The following is a 20,936-nucleotide window of genomic DNA, read 5'->3' on the forward strand; positions in this document are numbered from 1 at the left end:
ACCAGCTTCTTTATTTGCAGCCTTTCCTATAAGCTATAATAATATCCGTTATCACTCGTGCATAATAGCGTTAATAAATTATTATGTCTGAATATATCGGCAAGTTAGGTACATAATACGTATTTCCCTTGTTTTATTTGTGTACGAATAATTGTTAAAATATGCACTCATTATTCAAAAATATCCAAAAACGCACTAAAAATCAAATTAAAATTTTTAATTTTGTTTCATAACATATAATTATTGAAATTTTACTTTTTATATTAATATGAATCATAGTAGTTGTTGTGTTACTATGCGCTGGAACCTGGCGGTATAATATATTATAGTAATGCTGGAGAGAAGACGGAGAAAAAATTAAATTCTATACTGTGAAGAAACCGATTTTTCCTGACTGCCTCACAATAACTTAGTTGACGTGGGAAGTTTATCATATTCCCATAGCAAAGTAATGCTCTAGAAGTAATATTCATAATTACCGATATGAATGTATACATAGCGTGTACCATTGGCCTGAGTCCTCATTGTTCGGAAGTTGATCAACAAAAGCAAATTCTTTCTTAAATGATTTAAAATTATACATACGACTATAGTCATGTAAAGTGATATATTCATTAACTATAGTTACTCTTATACTCGTATATATGTGTTCACCAATCATTATTCATCGTTAGTCAAGTATGGATAATCATAATAATTGGAATACAAATTCGGAATATTATTAGTCTATTTAATATTTATGACAAATCAGGGAAATAAATGGTTATGCATTAGGAACGTCTTTGGCATAGATTAAAATACAAAAAACTGATATTTATTTTTTTGGTTGCTATGGTAACGTATTTATAATATTCATTGGTCACTAGTGGCAATCTAGGCGATGTAATGATAATATTTAACAAGATTTATTTGGTTTCCATGCCAACTACATAACACTAAATGTGTCAGAAAAAAGGTTTTATCCTCTTCAAAATCATATTATAAATATAATATATGTTTAAAAAATGTATAATTAGAAAATATGATAACATTGATAACAGTATAACACCACAAATATAAGATAGAACTATTAAATAGTTACATAGAATATATTTAAGGTATGTCCCATATCTACCAACTCTATACTAGCATTACTATTTAGCACACATAGTTAAATGCCTGACTTTCAGAATTTGAGTAAATGCATTATTAAACGATTGAGTGTTGGTAGTGGAGGAGGGGGCTAGAATTGTTGGCGAATTACACACAGTATTCACAAATGTAAGTATCATGTATTAATATGTACCTATTGACTGTTGTAAAAAGCACCTAATATTTTTAAGATTTATTTCGTTTTCATAATATTATACTTTGTTGTATCACTTCTTCACATCAGTATTATAACACTATACCTAATCCTATAACTACATGTGGTTATTATAATGCAAGTACCCTCCTATCTAACTATAACAATTAACAAGTTTAATATTTTCGCATGATCTGATGAGCAGTGGTAAACTAATACATATGTGGATGTTTACCTACATTTAGAGCCTTGGAGGTTATGGAATATTTTGATATAATTGGTTCCAGTACTTTATCCTAGACGTCGAAATTCCACGTCTTAACGTCGTCAATGTCAATTATTATCGATGTAAGTACGTGACCTAACTTAATGCGCGTTAGAACATGATTCATATATTATATATTATATATGTATGTATATAAACTGTATATATATTATGTAACTCAGCGGAGTGCCCATTTATATTGTATATAATAAATATTTACGTGAAATCGATCGTAAACAATTTATCTGAGCCACCTACGATGGTTGTTATGGTACCTACACATTATTACATTGTACAGCTTGACGAGGTAATAATTATTATTTAATTGTGATCAAATATATTATATATTATAGTTATAAATTATTAGTAATAATATGATACATCGGGATGGGATCAGTGCCGTAATAACCATTAGGCAATCTATAGGCCTGCAAAGCCTACAGGTGACACACTTTTGGGGTGCCTAAAAAACATCTTACTTGAGCAGAAACTTTAAATTGTATTGATATGTATGTCTAATGTCTTTATGTATTTTCTCGATGAATTGTGAAAAATAATCGTGTGGTCAGTAATTATCGTTTTTTTTAATATTTAGATTTAACTGATCCCGTGAACTTCGTTGTCCATTAAAAATGCCAACTCTATATGAATATTATGTTTTATTATTTTTATTTTGATTGTGGACACGCTGATGAGCTGCTATATGAGTGCAACGCAGTCACCTTGCTAGGCAATGTGCGAAAATTCGATTTGATGCATGCTTCGATTAACTAATAGCAATCAATAAACAAAAAAAATAAATAATAATTTCTACTAACTATTTCTCCTATAATCAATCAAAAGCAATAATTTATAAACAACAATTTCATTCTTAAATCTTATGATCTCTGTTTGAGCAGTCCTCAGGGTTGTTCTTACCGGGTCCAATTGTGAATCTAAATCATCCAGGAAAGCACTCAAACACAAAAATATTCATCAAAATCTAACCCAACCATTTAGGAAGGCATAGCGACATAGATTTATGTATACACATTACACATGTATATATTATATAGATAGATAAATAGAAAATGCATATTATATTATTTAGAACCATTTATTGAGTGTGTTGAGGGGGGGGATGAGTCGAGAGAACCCACACTCCACATTCTCCAAAAATGTATTAATCTGGCAATTTTTTTAAGATACCTATTACAATAAAAATATCACATTATTTTAGCTTTTATAACTTATTTAAAGGTCATCCAAATAAATTCTAATTTAATATCATAGCGTTGATATTAAATTATTTCACTTGACCACGTGTGTGTCGAAAAATGTTTTACATTTTTAAAAAAAAAAAAAACATATTATACAAATATTAGTGTTTCTAATGTTTATGTAAAACGTTTTATTTTATTCGTGTACCATAACGCGCAGCATAAAAACTCGAAAAGATATATTGGACGTTGGTTGTAGGTACTCGGAATATATACAAATTGTAAACAGTTTCTGAGAAAATCACAAAGTTATTGCTCATTAGCTTCAAGCACGTTTTTATTTTTTATTTTTATTAAATGTACGAACAATAAATGCTCCAGTTGGCACAGAGTACAGATGAAAATTGAATATACATAGCAATTATAATATTAAATCACAGTTGAAGAACATAACATTACATTATGCAAGATACAAGGAACAACCGAACACAACAAATCAAAACATTTTTTGGCTTTATATAAATTGTAATTATTAAAAAAAATATATTTAATTGCGGAAAAATCAGGACTTTTAAGTTAAATTCCTAACATTAAAATTTGGCTTACAGGCATTAAAAGACAGTAATTACATTTTTAAATAGAAATATGGAATGTTAAAGTGGAGCTTAACCTGCAATTTGACATATTATTTAAAATGATATAGTATTTTGGAATTTAGCAAACTATATTTCCTGCATAAATCATTAAATTGATTTTTGATTTCCAGAGATTCAATATGAAACTCAATGGCTTATTATTTCAATGTTAATTCAACTGTGTTAGAGTTATATGCCAACATACACACAAAAAAATCAAATTTGGAATCGTTCCAGTTTTATTATGGGACAGTCTTGGTATGGGGTTAACGTTCTTGAATTGGTCGGACGATGGAAAAATATACAATACGTAAGAATATACAGGGACGTGAATTATATATTACATTTTATATTATGTTCAATAAATGTGAGACTATTAGAAAAAGTATTACTTACATTTTAATGTATAATACTATTTATACAAAACCATTTCCATGATATTGTGATTTAAAATTTAATTTGTTTACTGCAAATTTAACTATATAAAGGTTAATTGACTATAAAATATTAAATTTTGTTGATTATTTGATAAAACACTTTTTAAAACATTAGACATTTATGGTTCTAGATGTTTTTCATACAATTTTGATAAATCACTTAAATAAGAAATTCGACGCCTCGACGATAATTATTTATAAATTATCAAAGATTGATTGCTGGATTCAAATATTTGTTAAATAATACCTAATATTCCGAATATCAAGAAAAATTCATGAAGATTCAAGTACATTTTCTCATCCTTTTGAGTTTTCATGTCATAAAATAATTGTTTTTAAACTACCAGCAAATGGTCAGTTATGAATTTAACTTATTTAAACATAATATAATTTATGTATGCGGTTATTAATTTAATAACTACTTACCAACATGGTTTTTAAAAATTATAAAAATGTTTTCCAATTATTTAATCGATTTTTCGATTTTTATTTTTGAAATGTTAACTTGTTAATACTTTGATCTTTATCCCTTTAAGAAGAAGTTGAACCTTTTTTTTTTTTTTGAACCGTATATTAAATTGAACGTTTGGATCATGTGTAGCATAAATCTATAATATTATATATAATAAGTGTAGGTAGTTTTATACTTTATTGACATACCAAAATAAGCTATAAATACAAATTAAAAAGGTGGAAAATAAAATTGTAAATAAAACGTGTTTCACATATAAAAAAAATATCCGTAATTCAATAACCTTAGATGTACGTTAACATTTTTAGATAAAATAAATCTTTCAATAAGAAATAAGTTCAGCTATCGTGTAATCATGTAAACATTATTATTTATTATACTTGTCAATACTTAAACTGTTATATTATAAAATAAATGTTTATTTAATGTATAATTTAATCTATACAGGGTGACACTAATCATGTTTACTCCCATTTTTCTTTTAGTCATTATTAATTTATAATTTATTCAAATTCTATTATACACAGATGATGTACATTATAAACACCCATGCCAATTTACGAATTCAGTTGTTAAAGATTTTATGAAATGATCAATATTATGTCATTATTTACTTAAAAACTAATATATGGGTACATACTAATTATAGTATTACTATGTCTGGTGCACTATTACGGCGAAGTGGTCAGATAATGACAGTAATGTGTACGGTAATTAACATGTAACAGGTGTCGTATATAGTCGACAGTCACTACAAATGTTTGGAAGAAAATAATTTTCTATTCTATGTCAATGTACAATTCAATGGTATTTATATTTTCTACATAATTCATTGCATGACCTTCTGGTTGTACCTCACGTCGAGCCTACTGTGTGTTAATATTGACCAAATTTGACTATTTGAGTATGGGAGTAATACATTTTTCGAAATAAAAACGAGAATGCCTTACGAAAATATCTTAGATTTATGGGTATTTTGAAAATGAAACCAGTAAGTATATTCATGGTGTAGCTAAATTGCCTATTCAGGATGCCGTGTGATTATTACTGAAATAATATTTTCTTAGCTCTTTCAGTTCTATGGACCTATACTCTTCATGAAAAACATAGCCCAACTCCAGTGCACGTATATATCTACCATAGTTAATACAATGTTATCAAAACGTTATAAAAGTTAATTATCTTATTCAATACAAATTGATCTTAATGTTAGACTTGGACACATGGCTTGGAATGACTTCAATTAATAGTCTCGTGAGTATATAAAAGTGGAAAAAAAATATTAATTTTAAAACCAAGTTGGTTGACATAGGCTTAAAATATAAAAAGTGTTCTATATTTTAAACTTTATAGAACTTAAGTAAACGAATAACTTTACCTGTATTGTGTATCGTTTTTTAAGCAAATATATCTCACTGTTAAAACTAAAATATTAATAACTTATCCATAAACAATATTGAATTCATAAATCAAGTATGACATAGTACGTCATATTTGTTTGGACATGGACAAATTAAGGTATTGACATTCTATTATTATTCTTGTATAAAATCATAATAATTATATTTAGGTTCATTTATTATACATATGTGAAAATTAACAAGTGAAATTCTTTGTTTTTTTTTATTAGATAGAATCTTATAATATTAGTAATATAACGCTAAGTAGTAACATAGAATAGCTGGGTTATAAATAATTCAGAGGAACTGCCAATCGCTAAAGGTTGACCCTTAGTTCCGAACTCAGGAAAAAAGGGGTTTAAATTGGCTATTCTTTCAATACATTGTTTACAAGTAAATAATACGTCTAGTGTCTACCTCTTAATAAATTATATTATATACTTTTTTAGTTTAGTAAACGTTAAATTTATTATAAAATACAAGTATTGAGGGGGTTCTTAATTAGCATAAACCAATAATTTGTATGTCAAAAGAAATATCAAAATCTACATTATGAATTATGATATGCTAGTTGTGTGTATATTAGGTACTTATAAAACCTATAGCTAAATGATTACGCATTCAATTTACATGGATTATTTAAGTGTAGGAAATTAGAGTATTTTTTTTTTGTATAGCTTCTCATGAAACAATCTAGCAAACTCCATGAGTTCCAATCCTAAACTTTAAGCCCACACCTTGGCATATTGTAAGTTAATGACAGCTAATTCCGTGAATTATAGTTAAGCACGTAACTGAGAATAGTGAACTTAGAAATAAATAAATATTTTGTAATCGGTAAGCAAAATTATTCTACAGTTTGTGTTAATATTATATTCATCACTCGAACGTTCAATGAAAAAATCTTATTAATAATAAAATATTAAAACGAATTATTGAAAATAGTGAAATAAAACGAAAAAAAAAATATAGGTTCATAAAATATTTAAATATAAAAATACATCTTTCTATTATATAATTATTAATTGTATTACACAACAAACAAATCATTCAAGTTATTGTTATAAATAATGAAGTATAACTACATTAGCCATTAAATGTACTGTGTAATATTGTTTTTTGAAGTGAACATTCATTTTCTTTAAATAATGTTTAAATAAAAGTTTTTGAACATATTTTTTTTCTTAATTTTAATTAATTACAAAAAAAATTCATTTGTTGAATTGGTTCAGTTTTATCACTATACTTTCCTACTTCATGAATCTAAACGTTAAATACTTATAAAGTTATAATTAACTAGAATCAGGGTTAATGATTTAAGTACACCAAAAGATATTCAAATGTGCATTTAAAAATATGCACTTATGCATCGAATTTTTTAAAAATATGTGGTTAATTAATATGGGCTTAAAAAAACTTCCGACAAAATAATTATTTTTACCATAATATATTATGTGTATTATTAAACAAAAATAGTTGTAATGTATGATTTGATAAACCTTATATTAAGTTGTATTATAATCTAAACTACTCACTGGACACCGGCCAAGAGAAAGATATGTGTCAATCGCCTTTGACAAATGTACAGTTTAATTAGATGATTGTTGACCTTCGCTTACGAAAAATATTAAAGTGTTCTATTTTCGATTAATATTCAAAATATGTACTAAAAATCAAAATATTTTGGCCTTAACATCAAAAGTAAGACCAAGCTCAAAAATGTAAAAATATGCAAAACGTATCCTTAAAAATACTAATTAAAAATTTTAAGCATTTGATCAGAAACCACAAAAATAATGTGAACAGTAATATTATGTTCTTTCTTAGCATACTATCAAATTAAAAAGAAAAATATGCAATGAATATCCTTGTTCAACTTATCACTAATTAAATGCTCCGTTGGAAATTCAATTTTTTTTATTATTTTGAAATTTCTAGAGAAATATTCTGCTTCGAAATATGAAGTCAAAAATGTATGCTGACATTAAAGAATGTATACTACTTAAAAATAGTAAAACATACATTTTTTCTTTCTTAAAGTTGTTTTGTAGGTTTAATTATTAAAATATACTCATAAACAAATATTTTCAAAACGATGATATGAGATACGAGATTACTAGATAAAGAGTATTTATTTTTAAAATAAATTCGCTGTACACATTCCATCAATCGTTTGTAATGTAAAATGTCATGGACTATTACGGATGTGCTATATACTTACTACTTATGTATACATTATATTAAACAGACTCATCAGTGAATATATCATGTACAATGAACGCGGAGCGGAGAGGATCAAATGATCAATGATTGATTCACTTTGAATAAAATCTTTTTTTCTCGTAAAAAAACCAATTTAATTCACTCGGGTACTGCCGTCAAGTAGGGCTCAATGACGAAAGCGTTGTCGATAACGTATTGAACGTTTTCGCTGGGCCTTCATCAAAATATATTATGCTATAATGTTGCAACAATTTAACAATATATTATTATTGTCTGTGTGAGTAGTGACAGAGGCTGCGAATAGCCTGGTCTGAGAATTGAAAATGCCATTTTAGAATTATGTCGTGCGTCTGATTATAGGCATAGGTGATTGGTACAGCTATCATGCAATGCCAACACCAGTTCTTTCCCCGGTTCTCGATTACAAGGAAAAAAAAAGGAAAGCTATCATAATCATCGTGCAATTATAGACTCACTGTTGAAAGTAAGTCCTCAGGTGTAAGTTCAACAGTATTTTAATATCTTAATACTCGCATAATCGACGAACAAACGATTTTTTTGAAAAATATTTTATGTTTTAAAATTGGAAAATAGTATCACTATCACAAAAGTCATTAAATAACATAATAAGATACTATTTATAGTTGGTTCGTCTTAATATATTCAACAATTGCGAGTCTAATCAGACATTAATATTTATTATACCGCCGTCTACATCACTCCTTGCTAATCCTTAAAATGAATTAACTTGTTTTGGAAACGTGACAATTGTGATCGTTTGTTTTCTAAAGAACACGACTTTTAGAGTAATATAACTCACCAATATTGGTTAAACATGAGCAAACTATATGCAAATATTAATAGTAAAAAAAAATAGTAATCTCGTATCGATGACAATCTTTATACTCAGATAAATACCGGAACAAATTAAATAAAAAAATGTGAGTTTAATAAAAACATTAATTTATTGATAAATTGTGCATATTATACACCTATAATAGGGTAAAAACGCCAGTGTTTATGGAGACAATGAAATTGTATTTTTTTGGTTTTAAAATTAAGTTTTTGATTTAATCGTACAATACACAAATGGAAATTGCGTTTTCAACAGTTCTAATTGGTTTTTACAACTACGAGTATTACTACTTATGATGGTTAGCAGTTAAAATGTATTTTCTGTCTTAATATATAACCATTTAAGTGTTCCTTGTAAGGGAAGTAAATAAACAACTACGTAACTAAATAAGAATTAAAGAATTTATAAGAAGTATAAATCTTGACTGAACTTTGGAAACGGCAAAATAATTTGTTCTATTGCAAACATATACATATAAACTATATGACTACATTTATAAACCATTTCAATTACAGTGTTTGGGATTTTCGAATTTTGTTAAAAACCTACATCGCTGACCAAATATAACTGTTTTACGTTGATTAGATTATAATTTATTACTTAATATTTTCAGATTGTAGTTGTATAGTTATTTTTCAACTATATGGATTATAATATTATCTTTAAAAATTAACACATAAGTCGCGTTTTTTTACTATAGTTTCTTGATAAAATAGTGCATTTTATTAATATTATGATTGAATAAAACTATTTTATGACAAATGTTTTAAGTTGGAGCGGGCGCGGGGGTTTATCAAGACACACATATTTCCATTACAAATCAGTTTTTACTTTCAAATATTAATTATATTTAATAATACAACGATTATACTTTATTATATATAATATACATACATATATATATATATATATACATCTGAAGTTTTCATGAATGATTATATTTTATTAATTTTTTTGTTTACTCCATATTTAATACATTTTTCGTGTATTTAATGCCCTCGTATCTAGTAATAGGCATGTTTTTATAATATTATACATTTATACAATACAGTGTAATGTGATGATTTTTCGTGATTGTTGTCATTTTGACATGACCACAACGTAGGTAAAGCTGTGAACTACAACAGGTGTTACTTGTACGATGAATTGACAACGACCAACTGTTGTAATAACTGTATAGTGTATAGAATATAATGGATGTTTATAATATATGATATGTTTAAATATATATATATATAGTGAAGGGGTATACGTTTATACTTTGTGAACAAAAAAGTAGTGTCATTACAGAATATTTTTTTAATGCTTTTAATTCTCGTCCAAACGAAGTAGTTGAATATTATGGTGTTGCTAATATTCATGTAAGTGTGCATAACAATATAAACGTTGCGCATCAAGTATTGTGTACGAAAAGTCTAACAATAATCACGTGCAGTCTGTCCGGTTTTCTGTAAAAACATTTTTTTAAATTTTTTTTATCGACTTACGCTTGTTTCTTTGTCACTATTGGCGTTATATTTTTAAGAATTGTATTTTCCATCAGATTTCTCGTATAATATTATAAATATATACACTGCCATTGATGCTGTGAAATAGCTTCGTCTCTAACGATTATAGCATGCGCTCTCCGATATTGTTGTCCTGCAGCGTGCATCAAGTGCCATCATCGTTGTAGCTTTGTATACAACGTAATGCCTCCAAGAGATCTCATCTTTTTTGCACACATCAGAACCTGATGACTTTTACACAGTCATACGAGTGTGCATTTATATTATATTATGTACATAGTATTTTTGGAATTTTTGTAAACATTTGTGGATGATATATTTCTGTGGTATTGAGTGGCATAAAAATGTATTTTGTAGTTGGTGAAAGCGGGATTTCTAAGGGTATTTACAGTATCTTAAACTATACTATTCATTGCGAAGTCCTGAAACAATTGTTATTTAATGAAAAAAACGTATTTAGTTTTGTGAAATATTTAAAATTTAATAACTAGTAATTGCAATTCGAAAGTTCCTTCAGAATCCAGCATTTACAAAACCCAAAATAGGTTTACAATTTTACTCACTTATATGAGATGATCGAACTTACACCTAAATCACTCTGTATAAACACTCACTAGTATACGATCTACGAAATACAACGAGAAGCAATCGAACGACGACGACGGGATGCCTGCTTTTTTTTTAGAAGACGACTTTTCAGTACCATTAAAAAAAAATAAAAATAAAATATATAACTGTCGAACGTCCTCGTCGCGAATTCCAAAACAGTAGGGTGTACTACCCGTGATCCAGGTAAGTCACGTAGGTCTCAAAGGTACCGGGCCTGCACTATATATATATATATATATATATATATACCTGCACAATATATATCCACCCATTCTGCTGCAGAAGTTATATATATATAATATATATGTATAAGCACACATCTGTATTTACGTTATATGGGTCGACTTCTTCGACGTCGTTTGTATTATTACGTTATCGGGTCGACCTGCAGTGTTGAGTCACATATTCAAAGTGTAGTTTTTTTTTGTCATTAACAATTCTACTATTTACGATTATTATTGCGTAAATACAAACAATACAATATTAGGTGTCAATAAGGGACTAATCTTGTGACGATGACCTAATGGAACAACACATTTTAATCAAACGCCACATCTATAAATGATCATCACTGCAGGTTCCTGAAACTTAGTTTATAGGACACCTTCTAGCTAATCTAGGCCCCAAATATTTAATTCGGACCAGACCCAGAGGAAAACACGAAAACGTTAATTTCAAACAAATCAATAAAAAAAAACAAAATAAAAAAACAGTTTAAAGTTAATTGTGTAAAAAAAAGAATAATTAACTTATTATAGTATATAGGTAGTCACTAGCCAAGTTATAATTAAGAACAATAAAAATAAAAATAATATTCCACGATGACTTTTTGTACGATCGCGCTTATTCGTGGAATTTTTGTAATACTTATTGTATACTATACAAATGCAAAAGGTCTAATCATGATAAACATATTATCACAGATTAAATAAAACTTAACTTTTTTTATTTAATCTGTGATATTATTATAATATATAGGTAAGCTATTTTTCGTCGGAATAGCGCTGCCGTGGTAATCCAGACCAAATTAGTGCGATTTACGGGGAAAAATTGATTATATACCTACTATAATAATATAATATAATGCAATGTGAAAATAACATTTGGTCGAAATTCGCACAAGACGTGTGCAAGAATGATTGGATGATTATGTATTATTATTAGTATTTACTATTTTTTGATATCAAATATTAATATACGAAGCGTGACAGATGTGCTAGTGTATAGCTTATCATTTGTTTACATTTTTTTCATACATTTATAATATATCGGTCCAGATTTTTATGTTCAATACAAGTCAAAATATACTTTAAAAAACCTACAAATATTCTATAAAAAGTTAGAAAAATATGTTTTTCTATGCAAGTATTGTTATCATCGAACAACAGAATATACCTTCCATCATTTTTAAAATGCATTATCTCCTTGGTGCACAATTAATGTGACCAAATTAAAATATGCTAAAGAATGTAAGTATTCTCTAACCTTTGAGATGTTCTCAGGATTTACACAAAAAACGATTTCCTGAGAACTCAATAAAGTGCCTTCATTATTAACTCCTATCAAACCACATCAACTCAATACTGTGATGAAATAAAATGCAATTACCAGAATCTTCATAAGTATTTAACCGTACAATAGATGGTTCAAATATGCTGGTTTCGGTTTTTAATAAACCATTTAATTATAAGTTTGGTAAGTATAAAAAATAAAAATAATTACCGTGAACGGAGATAATAAAAATAAAATAAACAATCGTTCGGTTATTATATTATATTATTATTATCGATTGTTTAATTCTACGTAACCCGTTATCGGTACTGAAAAGAGATTTACAATAATAAATCAAATTAGTCAATAAATTGTTGGGCCGAGAACCACAAGGTTCTAAAAGATTTTATTTGCATATATGTCAATACCTTGATAGGTATTGTCAATACCTTATAATTCAAGCTCACAACAAATTTCAGTAATTATTTATTTTTTATATGATTAGTCTTATTTAAAGAAAAATCAAGAAATAAAATGCTTAAAATCAACATGATTTAAAATGTTGATATATTTAATAGTGGTCAAGATTTAAAATTTAAATTGTTGGTCTTTATCTGAGGTGTTAAAACCATTGGTTCTATCTACATGATGATATACAAGTGATACAACTAATAAATTATAACCACAAAGCATATTTCATTTTCATTGGTTGAACCATTGAATAATAATAATAATGTATATTATTAATTATAACAGTACATTTATAAACAAAATAATTTTTTTTTATAAATAATGGTATCGTCATAATATTATACTTTGGTTTTAATATCACGATGCATTTTATACTCTTTAACATCATTATTATTTGTTTCTTAGGACGTAGGCACGTAGCAGGATAAATATATTAATTTTTTTTTAGATTAGGCAATCAAAAATCAATTAAAATCATTCTTTAGAAATGAAGATATTACAGATTGGCATTAAAAATTTCTTTGCTGAATAATTTGAAATTATAAGATATTGCCTTTTGGTTTTTTAGCTCACGATAATAATATTATGTCAAAATATTGGAACCTGGACTCTAGACGTCTTATTACTAAAATATGATTCTACTTATCTATACGAACCATGATGAAATTCAATCCATTCGTCAACGATCGAATATTGTTTTGCGAGTTTCCGTGCAATACTAAATTATATGCAGCAACTATCGGCAATATCGGTACTATTCCATTCCAATATTCAGCGGACATCGATTGATACCTACCTACTGGTTTGCGACGTGGTTTTCTCGGAAATGTATTATTTGTTATTGTCATCACGATCACGGTGGAAGTCTGTAGTATAAGAGAGTTTTCTTCCAATCGAGACAAATACTGTTATGTAAGTGTTGACGAAAATACTGCATCACGCAAAGGCAACGAATGAACGCATTTACCATTTTTATCCGTCTCTGGGTGTATGTGATTAATTTTACCAAAAGTTTTGGGTATGGGGATATACTGCGTACGTGCTCGGTATTGCGAAGAACAAAACCAAAACACGATACGTTTCCTATTGCCACAATACCCGTAAAAATGATCAAAATGATATCGTGGTTTGTCAATCATACGAATGATATTTTTTATTAAAATAAATTATGAAATTTTATCATAATATATAATATTTATTTATTTCTATCAAAGCTAGCTAGTCAGTATCACATAAGTTTTTCACAAATCAGAACAGATAATAATAATTATAATACAATAGGTAATCTATGGCCAACATCATACAAATCATCAGAATTTAGAGTCGTCAATCTTCAAACCAAAATTCAAAACCATTAAGAATAAGTACACAATATATTATACATCGATTAAATTATATTTTCAAAACCAATGATTCACGTTGCCAAGGGATCTTATATAAATAAATAAAAAAAAACATTAGCTAGTAAAAAGAAATGTTGAATAAATCATATATTTTTAAACTAAATAAACCATACTATTGTTAAATTACAAGAAAAAGTCATTTCATTGACCAGATGGTTAAATTAAAATATCGTTATTTTTAAATAAGTTTGTTTGTTATAAATAGCAAAATATTAAAATTAAATTAATGTAATTTAATATTCTCGGGATTGGAATTAACAGAAACTAGGCAGTTGATACCGTATCGATTGTCTAAAGGGTATCAACAAACCGTTTTAAACGAAATAACACTTAATGAATAAATTACGTGGACTAATCATCATGTGTAGGGAAATGAATGTTAAGTGAAATTGCATTAAATGTCAAACAATCTCGTTGTACCAGCTCAATTTATTTGGCTTCGGATGTAAGCCTTGTGAGTATCTTAAATTACATTTACAAGCCCGTACTCTGCGACTTGATTGAACAATACAACAATTAAGAGTCTAGAGAGAACCAAAAGTCCAAAAATCTCATAATAGAGTCGCTTAACGAACCCTAACCTTTTTAAGGGCATAACAACTTTAGACTTAAGACGTAAGGACATAATTCTATACACACATACGTATTTTGTTATACATTAAGCATAATCTCCAGCAAAACCAAGCAAGTAAATGAAAACAATTAATTTGGGTTAATTAAGTTAAATCAACATTGAGTACGTTAAACTATAAATTAACAATTACCAAACATTAAATTTAATGTAATTACATATTTTATTTTAAAAATAAATGTTTTTCGATGACACCATCTATTGGATCACACATAATATTGTGATTGTTTAATACGCATTTTTTAAAAATAATAACGATTACATATTTTGTTAATGTATTATTCAATACAATTCTTTTTTACTGCATACTATTATAGCTGTAATGGTTTAAGCAATTATGATTTATTAGTTGTATCAACTAAATGATTGATCCAAGAGTATTAATTGTTCATTTATTTATATTAAAAATTATTGTATATCCAGGGTGAATAATAATAATAAAAAAAAAAATCATCAATTAGTTTAGGTATAGTCTTATAGATATTATGTAAATCTAAGTACACATGACTTTTACTTAACGCATTGCTTTTCAAATCAACTGGAAAAAGTTAAGTTATTACAATGGATTCTTTGACAAATTAAGTCATTAAGTTGATTAGACAATTAAGTAACTAGCTGAGTAAAAAAGTTGAAATAAAATTTATTTTTTAAATGGCTTAATGCCTTGGCACGTGTGAATAATAAACTGCACTAATCTATAACAACGTACAATTTGTTGCGTGATAGGTAAAATAATAATAATAATAATAATAATATGTGAAATGTGAATCAGAAATAACGTCGGCCATCTAATTAGTGACATTAGTAAAATCGAATGCGTTGTGTAACACACATACCCCCGCGTAACATATACACGTATAAGATTAAATCATGAAATCTCGGAATGTTGCGGTTATGGCTTCTGAATGACGAATGGACGTATGGACGAAGGTACTAATATATATATAGGTGTACACACAGAAATGTAATACTATAACGAAACATGCATTAATTTGACTAAGTGTTCGGGACTGGTGCCGGTGAGTATACATAAACACGACGGTGCGAAAACCCGAATCCAGGGAAATTTCCCTCCCCTGGTGGTTTTTTTTACTCCTCGAGTATATTCGACATCGTACAACGTCATCGAATAAACACTCTCGTGCGGTAGCAGGTGTTGTAAAGGCGTACTGCCCGATTAATTTCACATAAACATTATAGTTATATATACATGGTGATTAGTTGAACGGGTGGGTAACGCACGCATTTTTACCAGCGAAAGTACTGACGTAATATTTTCATTCGTCTGTATCATAATAACCTGATTTATAGCTGTAAATGATATTCAGCATCGGTTCGAAACATACATTAATCAACTACATTAATGAATTTTTGAGTGGCTGGATCCGCAGACGGTCTTGACGCACATGTTTTTCGACAACAAAAACATATTTTTTTATAATTACAATTTTCGGAAAATGTTATCGTTGATAGTAAAATTTAAACTCCGAATTACGGCCTACGGGGTTTGCATTCAATTTCGAGAGAGGTAGTCTACCATAGAAGTATGATTACTAATACTTTAAATGTGTTAACAGTTCAGTTACTAGTAATTTAATTTAATTATGAAAATAGTTATTTAAGTGTTTAAGGGCAGGCGGGCATGTGTTTCAACGGGTAGACTGTGTTGAGGTACCTGATATTTATAATATATGTCCGGAGTTGAGGTTTTACTCTTACTTTTTCTTTTGAAAATAGTAATTTATTTCCTTCCGAAGATTCGAACTTGTACTATGACGTTGTAATTTATTTAAAAGTGTATCTATTATACATACATGTATCATTTCGGTTTTAGCAATGGTTTCTTATATTATTTATTTGTTTATAAATTATAAGTTGATTTTGTATTCTGAGCAGATCGAGGGAGCTATTGATCTACCATGACGAATGCCATCTTTTTTACGTGTTTTTCTTTTAGCTATCATTTTTTTTCAGGTGAAAAAGATTCTTGATAGTTTTCAAAAGCGCCAGTAAAAACAAACAAAAAATTGAGGAAAACCGTAATTATTTTATGCAAAACCAGTTTTCAACAAAATTGATTTTGGTTTTTGGTGTAAATAAAAAAAAAATGACTGTAAACACATGCAATTTTCACTGAATGTGAAAATACAATTTTCAAAATATTTTGTCTTGTATTGAATTATTTTTAGGCACATGAAATTTTTGATTTTTATTTGTTTCTTTCAAACTTATATCGGTAAAAAATTTTTTCTAGTAGGTTGTTGAAAAATTCTTAAAAATTATTTTGAGTACGAAAATAAATTAAATAACCAAGAATAATGATTTATGTTATTTTGTTGTGAATTAAAAATATTAATAGAGGGTACTTGAAACTTTAAAGTATATATTATTATATTTTATACACACAATAACTTTTCAAATTTATTTATTTTTTCAAAAATGAATTTTATCTACTGCTTAGTTCTAATACTTACTAGTAAAATAAATTACTTTAATCACAATAGTATTATAAAATACACAAAATTACTCAGTTATATTATAGACTGACAGACCTTCTTCTTTCAGAATCGTGTTTCATGTACAATGATTTAATATAATTAAATTCAAATTTAACATTGCAGTGACCCACTCGTAACCTACTGTACAGCAAAGCGAAACAATAAAATGTGTTAACATTTTGGGTTGCTTATGGCATTCCACAATAATATTATGAAGAGAGAGTTTGAGGTACACTAGTTATTTATCATATTGTTTGTCTTTGGTCAGTTTGACAACCATAGTAGCTAGATTAGTTACACATTTAAATTTGTCTAAAAATTAAAACATTTAGTCTATATTGGCTGAAGCAGAATAGAGTGAGATATAACTACCACTATTAATTATTGAGATTCAGCCTTTGGCTCAAAATTAATTTTCCCATAAACTTTAGTGTTCACTACTAAACTCACTATTATAAATAATTTATATTAGTTACAACTTATCATTATACAGTTCATAGATTACAAACATGATTAACTGTCAAGTAGTAATATATTTTATCAATAAATTCTAAAATCCATCTATTATCTTTATATTTATGTATAAATACTATATACTATAGTCTATTATAGTACAACTGTTCTCAGCTATATTTACGGGGATAAAATGTCTTTAGAAAAATCGGTAGTTTCGCCACTGACTCTTTTGCATATTAAACATTGAACTATAGATGTTTTTCAAATGTTGATAAAAAAAAAATTATCAACAACGTTGGTATGGCAAAGTTAATTAAAACATAGGTACTATAAAGTGAGATTAAATCAGGTTTAGAAAAATAATATGTATAAAATATTTTAAGATCGGAAAAAAATGTTGACTGTGTACTTACTACTTAATGCTCAGTTTAAAACGGACCGGTGGGTCGCCCTGATACTATATTATGTTTAAGCCATAAATGTACGAGAGTGTAAAGTGTTCAAAGGCAGACTGGTGATGGATCAGACCAGAAACAAAAGATACATACAAAACAACTAAAGAGCCAAGTAATTTTTTTATGTACAAATAGTTCAATAGTTTTCAGAGGAACCAATAAATGTATTTCCATAGTTTTTGTTTCAATATTATGTTGAATATGTTTCATGAGCTGTGCCAATATTCTAATAATATAAATAGATATTTGTAGCACTTTTTATGACAAAGTTGGCACTAAAATCGAGCTTGATTTAATTAAAATCAAATGGTTTTTAATTTTACTAACTTATACATTCATTTCAAGAAAATCAATAACTTAACCAGCTGTATTTTAATTAATTTTATCTCAAGTTATAGGTTTCTTCAAAATGTTTATTTCTTAACTGATCCAGCGAGATACATAACCATAGTTGATTCCCCTAGCTAGTCCTCCTTTGAGTGTGATTGTTGTAATTATCAAACCAAATGATATTAACATAAAGGATATAGATATTGTATTTTCATAATATTTAGAGAACTAGATAAAAATATCATGAAATGTGGATGCATTTACACATAAAAAATAGAAATCATGCAAAATAAATTTAAGGAAATGAATTTATAACACTATAATACTTATCTTATTTTATACAGAGTGCCCAACCCAGGCTTTACCCACTCCTGAGATAATGAATGTATCATAAATTTGTTATTTTTTATTAGACTTTCACAGACAATGTCTACACATTATATTATATTTTTAATTTAATTAAATTTTGTAGTAAAAAGTTAAAAAATAATTTGTTTTATTTTTGAAACAATTGAAAACATCCATTTTGTAGTTTATTTTTCTGAACATTTTTACCTTTCAACATTTTATTTTCATTAATTTCATGATTTTTAATCATTTTTTTAGCTTATTGATAAAATGAAAAAAACCGTTTTTTTCGGGTCCCTTTCTACGGATAATGGGTATACCCTGTATATGGCTATTAAAAGACACTAATAAATAGTACCTATGTGTCAAGTATTAAAATATTGTATACAAATAACCGTAAGTTGTGAAAAGAATTTATAAAAATAAATCATACATTGAGAGAATTAATGTGAAACAAAATGTTTATATTAAAATACTAATATTAGATACCAAATTAAGACAAATCCTATATCAATATAGTATTTTTGTTTCCTATAAATAAATAAACAAATAAATACAATTTACGATTTGTTTACCATAGAGCGTACTTTGTAGGATAATCGAAACTGAATTAAAATTAACTACCATGCCATTTACATAATATAAATGTCTGTATATAAAAAAAAAATCATGGCTACCGGTACGTGAGTGTAAACTGTTATAATGTTGTACTATTAATTCCACTGTAGTTTTTAATGGTCATATAAGGTCATTGATTTAATTGTTTTTGGTATTTTCACTCAGGATTGTTTTTTTCAAGTTTTACAAATAATAATTGCGTGCAAATGTGTTCGACAGTAGGATATTTACCCAGTCCTACAACATTTTGAAGAAAGCAGACGAATGCCATCTATATCTGAGACTGTACATTTTTTATTTCTATCTTTTTATTTTTTTATTCATAGTGTGTGCATTTACTAGACTTAAAAATTAATACATTAAAATCATATAATGGAACAAATACATTTGATTTTATTTGACAATAGAATATAAAATAAGTTAGGTACCTACACGGGGGAAATGTTTAGAAAAGGCAATATTTAGTCAATCATTTATTTATTACCAGTCCAAGAATATCTAATCGACATGGTTATACTCAGTACATGCCTTCGACAACGAGCGAATTTAATTAGGCCTATTTTTCGATATCTCGTTGGACGTGTATATTATTTATTTCTTTATGCTCCTCAATAATAAAAATATAAAATGTTATTATGGTGACACGGCGTCTTGTATAGGCAATTTAGCTACATCATTGGGTTTATTTTTCAGTATCAGCTGATAATATGATAAAATTCACAATCGACTGATTCAATCCGACACGACTGAATACTCGACATGACAACATCCGATAATCGATACACGCAACTTCACCATGTCGACTTTCTAACGGTGGCCCACTTTTTAAAAATTTACATCACGAGGTAAAAATCACCAGATGCAAAGCTGAAAGCATTGCTCCCAATAGTTTATTTGAATATTATACTTTTGTCTTTTAAAAATCTAAAATCAGTTTTGTCATCTACTCGATGAGATTGGGTGGCTCTTGAAATGTAGAAAAAATCGCAACTGTTTTAAATTTTTAATACATTATATTATTAATTTTTTTTTTTTATTAGCTTTCAAAATATTATTTTTATTAGATACAATATTCTTTACATATAAGGCTACTGGATTTTAAATTGAATGCATAATTATAAGTTATAACATATTTTTTCAACCATAAGGTTTATTTACAATGTGTAACGCTGATTCTCTGATTATTTTTGTTAAGTTGGATATCTTTGTGAATAATATTATCGATGTGACATTGCACTGGTTGGAAAATTCAGACAGGATATCGTATATCGTTGCTTTCCACCTCATCTTACCGTATGATATTTGTTCGATAGATATTTGACTGGAAGGATGGTACCACAGCTAGT

At 27.6% G+C, this 20,936-nt stretch overlaps 1 protein-coding gene across 1 annotated transcript in view; it reads right to left on the minus strand.

The window, feature by feature from the left end:
- Nucleotides 1–20,936, minus strand: part of LOC111037930 (lachesin-like) — a 90,925-nt gene that overhangs the window by 12,045 nt on the left and 57,944 nt on the right. The gene's annotated exons all lie outside the window — the stretch shown is intronic.

The sequence above is a fragment of the Myzus persicae genome, unplaced genomic scaffold (assembly GCF_001856785.1).
Source record: "Myzus persicae strain clone G006 unplaced genomic scaffold, MPER_G0061.0, whole genome shotgun sequence".
Classification (NCBI taxonomy): domain Eukaryota; kingdom Metazoa; phylum Arthropoda; class Insecta; order Hemiptera; family Aphididae; genus Myzus; species Myzus persicae.